This window comes from Schistocerca serialis, unplaced genomic scaffold (assembly GCF_023864345.2).
Source record: "Schistocerca serialis cubense isolate TAMUIC-IGC-003099 unplaced genomic scaffold, iqSchSeri2.2 HiC_scaffold_868, whole genome shotgun sequence".
Taxonomy (NCBI): Eukaryota; Metazoa; Arthropoda; class Insecta; order Orthoptera; family Acrididae; genus Schistocerca; species Schistocerca serialis.
In genome coordinates, this window is record NW_026048483.1 from 438,798 (window position 1) to 452,858 (window position 14,061).

Genomic DNA, 14,061 nt, shown 5'->3' on the forward strand with positions numbered 1-14,061 from the left:
GTCAATGTGAAGGTCCAGGGGATACAGTAAACCTGCAGTTGCGCGACGGAATCTACAACTCGTGACACAGGAAAGGCTCAAATCATAGACACTAGGAAAAGTCATCCATGTTGTACTTAAGTCGGCATTGTGCATATTTATTTAATGCCGACGCAATTTAGTGTTTCATCGTCAAAGTGAACGGCAACGGCATATAGTAAACCTGCAGTTGTGCATTGGATTCTAAAACTGGTGACACAGGTAAGGCTCAAATCAAAGAAACAAAAAAAGTAAGTCTACTTGTACTTAAGTCGGCATTGTGCATTTGTATTTAATTCCGATGCAGTTTTTGTATTTCATCGTCAAAGTGACGGTCCAAGAGGTCCAGGAAACCTGAAGTGAAGTATCGGAATCTTAAACTGGTCTCACAGGAACGGCTCAAAACATAGACAGTAAGAAGTCTCAGCCTTCTTGTACTAAAGTCGGCATTGTGACTTTTGTATTTCATTCCGATGCAATATCTGTGTTTCATCGTCAATGTGAAATTCCAAGGGATACAGTAAACATGCAGTTGTGCATCGTGCTCTAAAACAGGTGACACAGGAAAGGCTTAAAACATAGACACTAAGAAAAGACAGTCTTCTTGTACTTAAGTCGGCATTGTGCATTTTGTATTTAGATCCGATGCAATTTCTGTGTTTCATCGTGATTGTGAACGTCGAAGGGATACAGTAAACTTTCAGTTGTGCATCGGACTCTACAACTGGTGACACAGGAAAGGCTCAAAAGATAGACACTAAGAAACGTCAGTCTTTTTATACTTAAGTAGGAATTGTGGCTTTTGTATTTAATTCCGATGCAATTTTTGTGTTTCATCGTCAAAGCGAAGCTCCAAGGGATACAGTAAACCTGCAGTTGTGCATCGGAATCTAAAACAGGTGACACAGGAAAGGCGCAAAACATAGACAGTAAGAAAAGTCAGTCTTCTTGTACTTAAGTTGGCATTGTGCGTTCTGTATTTAATTCCAATGCAATTTTTGTGTTTCATCGTCAAAATGAAGGTCCAAGGGATACAGGAAACCTGAAGTGAAGGATCGGAATCTGAAACTGGTCTCACATGAAAGGCTCAAAACTTAGACAGCAAGAAGACTCAGTCTTCTTGTATTTATGTCAGCATTGTGCCTTTTGTATTTATTCCGATGAAATATCTGTGTTTCATTGCCAATGTGAAGTTCAAATGGACACAGTTAACCTGCATTTTTGCATCGGACTCTAAAACTGGTGACACAGGAAACGCTTAAAACATAGACACTTAGGAATGTCTGTATTCTTGTACTTAAGTTTGCATTGTGCCTTTTGTAATTAATTCCAATGCAATTTTTAGGCTTTCATCGTCAAAATGAAGGTCCAAGGGATACAGGAAACCTGAAGTGAAGCGTCGGAATCTAAAACTGGTGACACAGGAAGGGCTCAAAATATAGACACTAAGAAATGTCAGTCTTCTTGTAATTAAGTCGGCATTGTGCCTTTTGTGTTTAGATCCGATGCAATTTCTGTGTTTCATCGTGATTGTGAACGTCGAAGGGATACAGTAAACCTTCAGTTGTGCATCGGACTCTAAAACTGGTGACACAGGAAAGGCTCAAAAGATAGACACTAAGAACCGTCAGTCTTTTTATACTTAAGTAGGAATTGTGGCTTTTGTATTTAATTCCGATGCAATTTTTGTGTTTCATCGTCAAAGCGAAGCTCCAAGGGATACAGTAAACCTGCAGTTGTGCATCGGAATCTAAAACAGGTGACACAGGAGAGGCGCAAAACATAGACAGTAAGAAAACTCAGTCTTCTAGTATTTAAGTCGGCATTGTGCTCTTTGTATTTAATTCCGATGAAATTTCTGTGTTTCATAGAAAATGTGAAGCTCCAATGGACACAGTTAACTTGCATTTGTGCTTCGGACTCAAACACTGGTGACACAGGGAAGCCTGAAAACATAGACGCTAAGAAAAGTCAGTCTCCTAGTACTTAAGGCGGCATTGTGCCTTTTTTATTTAATTCCGATGCATTTTAGTGTTTCATCGTCTAAGTGAAGGTCCAAGGGATACAGGAAATCTCCAGTTTTGCGTTTTAATCTAAAACTGCAGACACAGGTAAGGCTCAAAACATAGACACTAAGAAAAGTCAGTCTTCTTGTACCTAAGTCGGCATTTTGCCTTTTTTTAAATTCCAATGCAATTTTTGTGTTTCATCGTCAAAATGAAGGTCAAAGAGATACAGGAAACCTGAAGTAAAGCATCGGAATCTAAAACTGGTCTCACAGGAAAGGCTCAAAACATAGACAGTAAGAGGACTCAGTCTTCTTGTGTTTAACTCGGCATTGTGCCTCTTGTACTTAATTCCGATGCAATTTCCTCGTTTCATCGGCAATATGAAGGTCGATGGGATACATTAAACCTGAAGTGAAGCATCGGAATCTAAAACTGGTGACATAGGAAAGGCTCATAACATAGACACTACGATAAGTCAGTCTTCTTGTACATAAGTCGGCATTGTGCCTTTTGTATTTAATTCCGAATCAATTTAGGTGTTTCATCGTTAATGTGAAGGTCCATGGAATACAGTAAACCTGAAGAGAAGCATCGGAATCTAAAACTGGTCGCACAGGATAGGGTCAAAACATAGGAATTAAGAAACGTCAGTCTTCTTGTACTTCAGTTAGCATTGTGCATTTTTCATTTAATTCCGATGCAATTTCTGTGTTTCAACGTTGATGTGAAGGTCAAAGGGATACAGTAAACCTGAAGTGAGGCATCGGAATCTAAAACACGTCTCACTGGGAAGGCTCAAACCATAGACAGTAAGATAACTCAGTCCTCTTCTACTTAAGTCGGCATTGTGCTTTTGTATTTAATTCCGATGCAATTTTTATATTTCATCGTCACAGTGAAGGACCAAGGTATACAGTAAACTTCAAGTGAAGGATCGGAATCTAAAACTGGTATCACAGGTTAGACACAAAACATAGACGGTAAGAAGACACAATCTTCTTGTACTTAAGTTGGCATTGTGTCATTTGTATTTAATTCCGATGCAATTTTTGTTTTTTATCGCCAATGTGAAGATCCAAGGGGTACTGTAAAACTGAAGTTAAGCATCGGAATCTCACACCGGTCTTACAGCAAAGGCTCAATATTTAGACGGTAAGAAGAGTCAGTCTTCCCGTAGTTAAGTCGGCATTGTGCCCTTTGTATTTAATTCTGTTGCAATTTCTGTGTTCCATAGCCGAAGTGTAGGTCCAAGGGATACAGTATACCTGACGTGAAGCATCAGAAGCTGAAGCTGGTTTCACAGGAGAGGCTCAAAACATATACACTAAGAAATGTCAGTCTTCTTGCACTTATGTCGGCATTGTGTCTTTTGTATTTAATTCCGGTGCAATTACTGTGATTCATTGTCCATGTGAAGGTCCAAGGGATACTGTTATCCTGAAGAGAAACATCGGAATGTAAAACTGGTCTCACAGGAAATGCTCAAAACCTAGACGGTAAGAAGACTCAGTCCTCTTGTACTTAAGTCGGCATTGCCCCTTTTGTATTTAATTCCGATGCAATTTCTGTGATTCATTGTCAATGTGAAGGTCCAAGGGATACAGTAAACCCGAACTGAAGCATCGGAATCTAAAACTGGTCTCACAGCAAAGGCTCAAATCATAGACACTAAGAAAAGTCAGTCATTTTGTACTTATGTCGGCATTGTTCCTTTTGTATTAAATTGCGATGCAATTACTGTGTTTTATTTTCAATGTGAAGGTCCAAGGGATACAGTATACCTGCAGTTGTGCATCGGAATCTAACACTAGTCTCACAGGAAAGGCTCAAAACATAGACAGTAAGAAGTCTCAGTCTTATTGTACTTCAGTCGGCATTGTGATTTTTGAGTTTTATTCCGATGCAAATTTTGTGTTTCATCGTCAAAGGGAACGTCCAAGGGATACAGTTAACCTGAAGTGAAGCATCGGAATCTAAAACTGGTCCCACAAGTATGGGTCAAAGCATAGACGTAAGAAGACTCAGTCTTTTTGTACATAAGTCTGCATTGTGTCTTTTGTATTTAATTCCGATCCAATTTCTGTGTTTCATCGTCAATGTGAAGGTCCAAGGGATACAGTAAACCTGAAGTGAAGCATCGGAATCTAAAACTGGTCTCACATGAAAGGCTCAAAACATAGGCACTAAGAAAAGTCAGTCTTCTTGTGCTTAAGTCGTCATTGTGCCTTTTGTAATTAATTGCGATGCAGTTTCGGTGTTTCATCATCAAAGTGAAGGTCCAAGGGATACAGTAAACCCGAAGTGAAGCATCGGAATCTAAAATTGGACCCACAGGGAAGGCTCAAAACATAGACACTAAGAAGTCTCAGTCTCTTTGTACTTTAGTCGGCATTGTGCCTTTTGTATTTAATTCCGATGCAATTCCTATGTTTCATTTTCATTGTGAAGGTCCAAGGGATACAGTATACCTGCAGTTAAGGATCGGAATCTAATACTGGTCTCAATGGAAGGACTCAAAACATAGGCAGTAAGAAGACTATGTCTTCTTGTACTTAAGTCGGCATTGTGCCTTTTGTATATAATTCCGATGCAATTTCTGTGTTTCATCGTCAATGTGGAGGTCCAAGGAATACAGTAAACCCGAAGTGAAGCAACGGAATCTAAAACTGGTCTCACAGCAAAGGCTGAAGACAAGGACTCTAAGAAAACTCAGTCTTCTTGTACTTAAGTCGGCATTGTGCTTTTTGCATTAAATTCCGATGCAATTGCTGTGTTTCATTTTCAATGTGAAGGTCCAAGGGATACAGTATACCTGCAGTTGTGCATCGGAATCTGAAACTCGTCTCACAGGAAAAGCTCAAGGCATAGACACTAGGAAATGTCAGGTAACTTGTACTTAAGTCGGCATTGTGTTTTTTGTAATAAATTCCAATGCAATTACTGTGTTTTATTTTCAATGTGATGGTCCAAGAGATACAGTATACCAGCAGTTGTGCATCGGAATCTAAAACTGGTCTCACATGAAAAGCTCAAACCATAGACAGTAAGAAGACTCAGTCTTCTCGAACTTATGTCGGTATTGCGCATTTTGCATTTAATTCCGGTGCCATAACTGTGTTTTATCGCCAATGTGAAGTTCCGAGGGATGCAGTAAACCTGAAGTGAAGCATCGGAATCTAAAACTGGTCTCACAGGAAAGGCCCAAATCATAGACACTAAGAAATGTCTGTCTTCTTGTACTTACGTCGGCATTGTGCATTTTGTATCTACTTGCGATGCAATTTTTGTGTATCATCGTAAAAGTGAAAGTCCAAGGGATACAGCAAACCGGAAGTGTAGCATTGGAATCCAAATCTGGTCTCAAAGGAAAGGCTCAAAATATAGACAGTAAGAAGACTAAGTCTTCTTGTATGTAAGTCGGCATTGTGCCTTTCGTATTTAATTCCGATGCAATATCTGTGTTTCATCGTCAAAGGGAAGATCAAAGGAATACAGTGAACCTGAAGTGAAGCATCGGAATCTGAAACTGGACTCTCAGGAACGGATCAGAACATAGACACTAAGAAAAGTCAGTCTTCTTGTACTTAAGTCGGCATTGTGGCTTTTGTATTTAATTCCGATGCAATATTTGTGTTTCATCGTCAATGTGGAGGTCCAAGAGATACAGTAAACCTGAAGTGAAGCATCACAATCTAAAACCGGTCTCACAGGAAAGGCTCGGAGCATAGGCACTACGAAAAGTCAGTCTTCTTGTACGTAAGTCGGCATTGTGCCTTTTGCATTTAATTCCGACGCAATTACTGTGTTTCATCGTCAATGTGAAGGTCCAAGGCATACAGCAACCAGCAGTTGTGCATCGGAACCTAAAACAGGTGACAAAGGAAAGGCTCAAAACATAGACACTAAAAAAAGTCAGTCTTCTTGTACTTAGGTCGGCATTGTGCGTTTTGTATTTAATTTCGGTGCAATTTCAGTGTTTCTTCGTCAATGTGAAGGTTTAAGGGATACAGTAAACATGCAGTTGTGCATCCGAATCTAAATCTGGTGACACAGGAAAAGCTCGAAACATAGACACTATGAAAGTCAATCTTCTTGTACTTATGTCGGGATTGTGGATTTTGTAATTAATTCCGATATAAATTCTGTTTTTCTTCGTCAATGTGAAGGTCCATGGGATTCAGTAAACCTGACGTGAAGCATCGGAATCTAAAACTGGTCTCACAAGGAAGGCTCAACACATAGACTGTAAGAAGACTCGGTCTACTTGTACTTAAGTTGGAATTGTGCCTCTTGTATTTAATTCCGAAGCAATTTTTGTGTTTCATAGTCAAAGTAAAGGTACAAGGGAGACAGAAAAATTGAAATGAAGCATCTGAATCTAAAACAGGTCTCCCATCAAATGCTCAAACATTGACGGTAAGAAGCGTCAGTCTTCTAGTCGGCATTGTGGCTTTTGTATTTAATTGTGATGCAGTTTTTGTGTTTCATCGTCAAAGTGAAGGTCAAAGGCATACAGTAAACCTGAAGTGAAGCATCGGAATCTAAAACTGGTCTCACAGGAAAGGCTCAAATCATAGACACTAAGAAATGTCAGTCATCTTGTACTTAAGTCTTCATTGTGCCTTTTGTATTTAATTACGATGCAATTATTGTGTTTCTTCGACAAAGTGAAGGTCTAAGGGATACAGTAAACATGAATAGAAGCATCAGAATGTAAAACTAGTCTCACAGGAAAGGCTCAATTCATAGACATTAAGAAAAGTCAGTCTTCTTGTACTTAAGTCGGCATTGTGCCTTTTGTATTTAATTACGATGCAATTGCTGTGTTTCATCGGCAATGTGAAAATCCAAGGGTACAGCAAACCTGAAGTGAAGCATCGTAATCTAAAACTGGAGACACAGGAAAGGCTAGAAACATAGACACTAAGAAAAGTCAGTCTTCTTGTACTTAAGTCGGCATTGTGCGTTTTGCATTTAATTCCGATGCAATTACTGTGTTTCATCCTCAATGAGTAGGTCCAAGGGATACAGTAAACCTGCAGTTGTGCATCGGAATCTAAAACTGGTGACACAGGAAAGGCTCGAAGCATAGACGCAATAAAAGTCAATCTTCTTGTACTTATGCCGGCATTGTGGGTTTCGTAATTAATTCCGATGTAATTTCTGTGTTTCATCGTCAATGTGCAGGTCAAAGGGATACAGTAAACCTGACGTGAAGCATCGGAATCTAAAACTGGTCTCACAGGAAAGGCTCAAACAAAGATGGTAAGAAAAGTCAGTCTTCTTGTTCTTAAGTCAGCATTATGCAATTTGTAATTAATTCCTTTGCAACTTCTGCGTTTCATGGAAAATGAGGAGATCCAACCTAAACCTGGTCTCACAGGAAAGGCTCAAAACATAGATTTTTAGGAAGACTCAATCTTCTTGTAGTTAAGCCGGCATTGTGCCTTTTGTAATTAATTCCGATGCAATTTCTGTGTTTCATCGTCAATGTGAAGGTCCAAGGGATACAGTAAACCTGAAGTGAAGCATCGAAATCTAAAACTGGTCTCACAGCAAAGGCTCAAAACATAGACACTAAGAAAACTCAGTCTTCTTGTACTTTTGTCGGCATTGCGCTTTTTGTATTAAATTCCGATGCCATTACTGTGTTTCATGTTCAATGTGAAGGTCCAAGGGATACAGTATACCTGGAGTTGTGCATCGGAATCGAAAACTGGTCTCACAGGAAAGGCTCAAACATAGACAGCAAGAAGACTCAGTCTTATTGTACTTGAGTCGGCATTGTGACTTTTGTATTTTATTCCGATGCAATTTTTGTGTTTCATCGTCAAAGCGAACGTCCAGGGGATACTGTAAACCTGAAGTGAAGCATCGGAATCTAAAACTCGTCTCACAGCAAAGGCTCAATGCAAAGCCACTAAGAATAGTCAATCTTCTTGTACTTAAGTCGGCATTGTGCATTTTGTATTTCATTTCGATTCAATTTTTGTGTATCATCGTCAAAGTGGAGGTCCAAGGGATACAGTATACCTGAAGTGAAGCATTGGAATCCAAAATTGGTCTCACAGGAAAGGCTCAGAGCACAGACAGTAAGAAGACTCAATCTTCTTGTACATAAGTCGGCATTGTGCCTTTTGTATTTAATCACGATGCAATTTTTGAGTTTCATCGACAAAGTGAAGGTCTAAGGGATACAGTAAACCTGTATCAGAATATAAAACTAGTCTCACAGGAAAGGCTCAAATCATAGACACTTAGAAAAGTCAGTCTTCTTGTACTTAAGTCGGCATTGTGCCATTTGTATTTAATTACGATGCAATTGCTGTGTTTCATCGGCAATGTGAAGGCCCAAGTGTACAGTAAACCTGAAGGGAAGCATCGTAATCTAAAACTGGAGACACAGGAAAGGTTCGAACCATAGACACTAAGAAAAGTCAGTCTTCATGTGCTTAAGTCGGCATTGTGCCTTTTATAATTAATTCCGATGCAATTTTTGTGTTTCTTCGTCAATCTGAAGGTCCAGGAATTCAGTAAACATGAAGTGAAGCATCGGAATCTAAAACTGGTCTCACAGGAAAGGCTCAAAGAATAGACACTATCAACAGTCTGTCTTCTTGTACTTAAGTCGGGCTTGTGCCATTTGTATTTAATTCCGATGCAATTACTGTGTTTCATCGTCAAATTGAAGGTTTAAGGGATACAGTAAAACTGAAGTGAAGCATCAGAATATAAAACTGGTCTTACAGCAGAAGTTCAAAACATAGACACTAAGAAAAGTCAGTCTTCTTGCACTTAAGTCGGCATTGTGCCATTTGAATTTAATTACGAAGCAAATGCTGTGATTCTTCATCAATGCGAAGGGCCAAGGTATACAATAACACAGCAGTTGTGCATCGGAATCCAAAACTGGTGACATAGAAAAGGCTCAAAGCATAGCCACTAAGAAAAGTCAGTCTCCTTCAACTTAAGTCAGCATTGTGCCTTTTGAATTAAATTCCAGAACATTTTCTGTGGTTCACCGTCAATGTGAAGGTCGATGGGGTACAGTGAACCTGCAGTAGTGCATCGGAATCTAAAACTGGCTACACAGTCAAGGCTCGAAACGTAGACACTAAGAGAAGTCAGTCCTCATGTTCTTAAGTCGGCATTGTGCCTTTTGTATTTAATTCCGATGCAATATCTGTGTTACATCGTCAAAGTGAAGGTTTAAGGGATACAGGATGCATTGGAATCTAAAACTGGTGACACAGGAAAGGCTCAAAGCATAGGCAGTAAGAAGACTTAGTCTTCTTGTACTTAAGTCGCCATTGTGCCTTTTTTATTTTATTCCGATGCAATTTTTGTGTTGTATCATCAAAGTAATAGTCCAAGGGATACAGTAAACCTGAAGTGAAGCATCGTAATCAAAAACTGGTCTCACAGGAAAGGTTCAAAACATAGACACTAAGAAAAGTCAGTCTTATTGTACTTAAGTCGGCATTGTGCCTTTTGTATCTAATTCCGATGCAATTACTGTGTTTCTTAGTCAATGTGAAGTTCTAAGGGATACAGAAAACCAGCAGTTGTGCAACGGAATCATAAACTAGTGACACAGGACAGGCTCAAAACACGGACACTAAGAAAAGTCAGTTTTCTTGTACTTAAGTCGGCATTGTGCCTTTGTATTTAATTCCGATGCAATTACTGTGTTTCATCGACAATGTGAAGGTCCAAGGGATACAGTAAACCAGCAGTCAAGCATCGGAATCTAAAACTGGTCCCACAGGAAAGGCTCAAATCACAGACGGTAAGAGGAATCAGTCTTCTTGTACTTAAGTCGCCATTGTGCCTTTAGGATTTAATTCGGAAGCAATTTTTGTATTTCATCGTCAAAGTGAAGGTCCAAGGGATACAGTAAATTGGACGTGAAGAATCGGAATCTAAAACCAGTCACACAGGAGAGGCTCAAATCATAGACACGATGAAAATTCAATCTTCTTGTACTTAAGTCAGCATTGTGTCTTTGTATTTATTTCCGTGCAGTTAATTTGTTTCTTCGTCAATGTGAAGGTCTAAGGGGTGCAGAAATCCAGCAGTTGTGCAACGGAATGTGAAACTGGTGACACAGGAGAGGCTCAGAACACGGACACTAAGAAAAGTCTTTCTTCTTGTACTTAAGTCGGCATTGTGCCTTTTGTATTTAATTCCGGTGCAATTACTGCGTCTCATCGACAATGTGAAGGTCCAAGGGATACAGTAAACCAGCAGTTGTGCATCGGAATCTAAAACTGGTGACATAGAAAAGGTTCGAAACATAGACACTAAGAAAAGTTAGTCTACTTGTACTTAAGTCGGCATTGTGCATTTTGTAATTAATTCCGATGCAATATCTATGTTTCACCGTCAATGTGAAGGTCCAAGTGATACAGTAAACCTGCAGTCAGATATCGGATTGTAAAACTGGTCTCACAGGAAAGGCTCAAATCATAGACGGTAAGAGGATTCTGTCTTCTTGTACTTAAGTCGGAATTGTACCTTTTGCATTTAATTCCGAAGCAATTTCTGTGATTAATCGTGAATGTGGAGTTCCAAGCATGCAGTAAACCTGCAGGATTACAACGGAATCTAAAACTGGTGACACAGGAAAGGCTCAAACATAGTCAATAAGAAAAGTCAGTCTCCCTGTACTTAAGTCGGAATTGTGCCTTTTGTATTCAATTCCGATGCAGTTACTGTGTTTCATCGTAAATGTGAAGGTCCAAGGCATAAAGTAAACCTGCAGTTGTGCATCGGAATCTAACACTGGAGACACAGTAAAGACTCGAATCATAGACACTAAGAAAAGTCAGTCTTCTTACACTAAATACGGGATTGTGCCTTTTGTATTTAATTCTGATGCGATTTCTTAGTTTCAGCGTCAACTTGAAGGTCCAAGGAATACAGTAAACCCGAAGTGAAGCATCGTAATCCAAAACTGGTCTCACAGGAGAGATTCAAACACGGACACTATGAAACATCAGCCTTCTTGTACTTAAGTCGGCACTGTGCCATTTGTATTTAATTACGATGCAATTACTGTGTTTCATCGTCAAAATGAAGGTCCAAGGGATACAGTAAACCTGAAGTGAAGCACCAGAATCTATAACTGGTCTAACAGGAAAGGTTCAAAACATAGACATTAAGAAAAGTCAGTCCTCTTGTACTTAAGTTGCCATTGTGCCTATTGTACGTAATTCCGATGCAATTTTGTGTTTCATCGTCACAGTGAAGGTCCAAGGGATCCAGTAAATTGGCCGTGAAGCATCGGAAACTAAAACTGGTGACACAGGAAGGGTTCAAAGTATATACAGTAAGAAGACTCAGTCTTCTTGCACTTAAGTCGGCATTGTGCCTTTTGTATTTAATTCCTATGCAATTTCTGTGTTTCAACGTCAAAGTGAAGGTACAAGGGATACAGTAAAATGGACGTTAACCATCAGAATCTTAAACAAGTCTCACTGGAGAGGCTCAAAACATAAACACTAAGAAAGGACAGTTTTCTTGAACTTAAGTCGGCACTGTGCCTTTTGTATTTCATTCCGATGCAATGTCTGTGTTTCATCGTCAATGTGAAGGTCCAAGAGATACAGAGAAGCTCCAGTTGTGCATCGGAATCTAAAACTGGTGACACAGGAAAGGCTCGAACATAGACACTAAGAAAAGTAAGTCTTCTTGTACATAAATCGGCATTGTGCATTTTGTATTTAATTCCGTTGCAATTTCAGTGTTTCGTTGACATTGTGAAGGTCCAAGGGTTACAGGAAATTTGAAGTGAAGCATCGGAATCTAAAACTGGTGTCACAGGAAAGGCTCAAACATTAGACGGTAAGAAGACTCAGTCTTCTCGTACTTAAGGCGGCACTGTGCCTTTTGTATTTAATTCCGAAGCAATTTCTGTCTTTACTCGTCAATGTGAAGGTCCAAGGGATACAGTAAACCTGGTGTGAAGCATCGGAATTTGAAACAGGTCTCTCCAGGAAGATTCAAAACATATACACTAACAAAAGTCAATCTTATTGAAATTAAGTCGGCATCGTGCCTTTTGTATTTAATTCAGATGCATTTACTGTGTTTCATCATAAATGTGAAGGTTCAAGGGATACAGCAAACCAGCAGTTGTGCATCGGAATCTAAAACTGGTGACATAGAAAAGGCTCAAAACATAGACACTAAAAGAAGTCAGTCTTCTTGAACTTAAGTCGCCATTGTACCTTTTGTATTAAATTCCAATCCATTTTCTGTGGTTCACCGTCAATGTGAAGGTCGCAGGGGTACAGTGAACCTGCAGTTGTGCATCGGAATCTAAAACTGGTGACACAGTAAAGGCTCCAAACATAGACACTAAGAGAAGTCAGTCTTCATGTACTTAAGTCCGCATAGTGCCTTTAGTTTTAATTCCGAAGCAATTTCTGTGTTAATCGTAAATATGAAGATCCAAGGGATGCAGTAAACCTGCAGTTGTGCACAGGAATCTAAAACTGGTGACACAGGAAAGGCTCGAAACGTAGACACTAATAAAATGTAGTCTTCTTTTACTTAAGTCGGCATTATGCCTTTTGTATTTAATTCCGATGCAATATCTGTGTTTATCGTCAATGTGCAGGTCAAAGGGATACAGTAAACCTGACGTGAAGCATCGGAATCTAAAACTGGTCTCACAGGAAAGGCTAAAATCATAGATGGTAAAAAGACTCACTCTTTACGTACTTAAGGCGGCATTGTGCCTTTTGTATTTAATTCCGATGCAATTTCTGTGATTCATCGTCAATGTGAAGGTCCATATAATACAGTAAACCAGAAGTGAAGCATCGGAATCTAAAACTGGTTTCACAGGAAAGGCACAAATCATAGACAGTAAGAAGACTCAGTCCTCTAGTACTTAAGTCGGCATTGTGTCTTTTGTATATAATTCCGATGCAATTTCTGTGTTTCATCGTCAAAGAGAGGGACCAAGGGATACAGTTAATCCGAAGAGAAGCATCGGAATCTAAAACTGGTTACATAGGAAAGGCTCAAAACATAGACGCAAAGAAAGGTCAGTCTTCTTGTACTTAAGTCGGCATTGTGCCTTTTGTATTTAGTTCCGATGCAATTTCAGAGTTTCGTCGTCAGTGTGAAGGTCCAAGGGATCCAGTAACCCTGAAGTGAAGCACCGGAATCTAAAACTGGTCTCACAGTATAGGCTCAAATCATAGACACTAAGAAAAGTCAGTCTTCTTGAACTTAAGTCGGCGTTGTGAATTTTGTATTAAATTCCAATGCAATTTTGGTGTTTCATCGTCAAAGTGAAGGTTCAAGGGATACAGTAAACCTGAAGCGCAGCACCGGAATCTAAAAATGGTCGCATAGGGATGACTCAAAACATAGACAGTAGGAATACTCAGTGCTCTTGTACTTATGTCAGCATTGTGCCTTTTGTATTTAATTCCGATGCAATGTTTGTGTTTCATCGTCAAAGTGATGGGCCACGGGATACAGTAAACCTGAAGTGAAGCATCGGAATCTAAAACTGGTCTAACAGGATAGGCTTAAAACATAGGCACTAGGAAAAGTCAGTCGTCTTGTACTTAAGTCGGCATTCTGCCTTTTGTATTTAATTCCGATGGAATTACTATGTTTCATCGTCAATGTGAAGATCCAAGGGATACCGTAAACCTGAAGTGAAGCATCTGAATCTAAAACTGGTTTCACAGGAAAGTCTCAAAACATTGACTGTAAGATGACTCAGTCTTCCAGTACTTAAGTCGGCATTGTGCCTTTTGTATTTAATTGCGATGCAATTTCTGTGCTTCATCGTCAATGTGAAGGTCCATGTGATACAGTAAACCTGCAGTCAAGCATGGGAATACAAAACTGGTCTCACAGGAATGGTTCAATTCATAGACGGTAAGATTACTCAGTCTTCTTGCACTTAAGTCGGCATTGGGCCTTTTGTATTTAATTCCGATGCAATTTTGTGTGTTTAATCGTGAATGTGATATTCCAAGAGATACAGTAAACCTGCAGTTGCGCA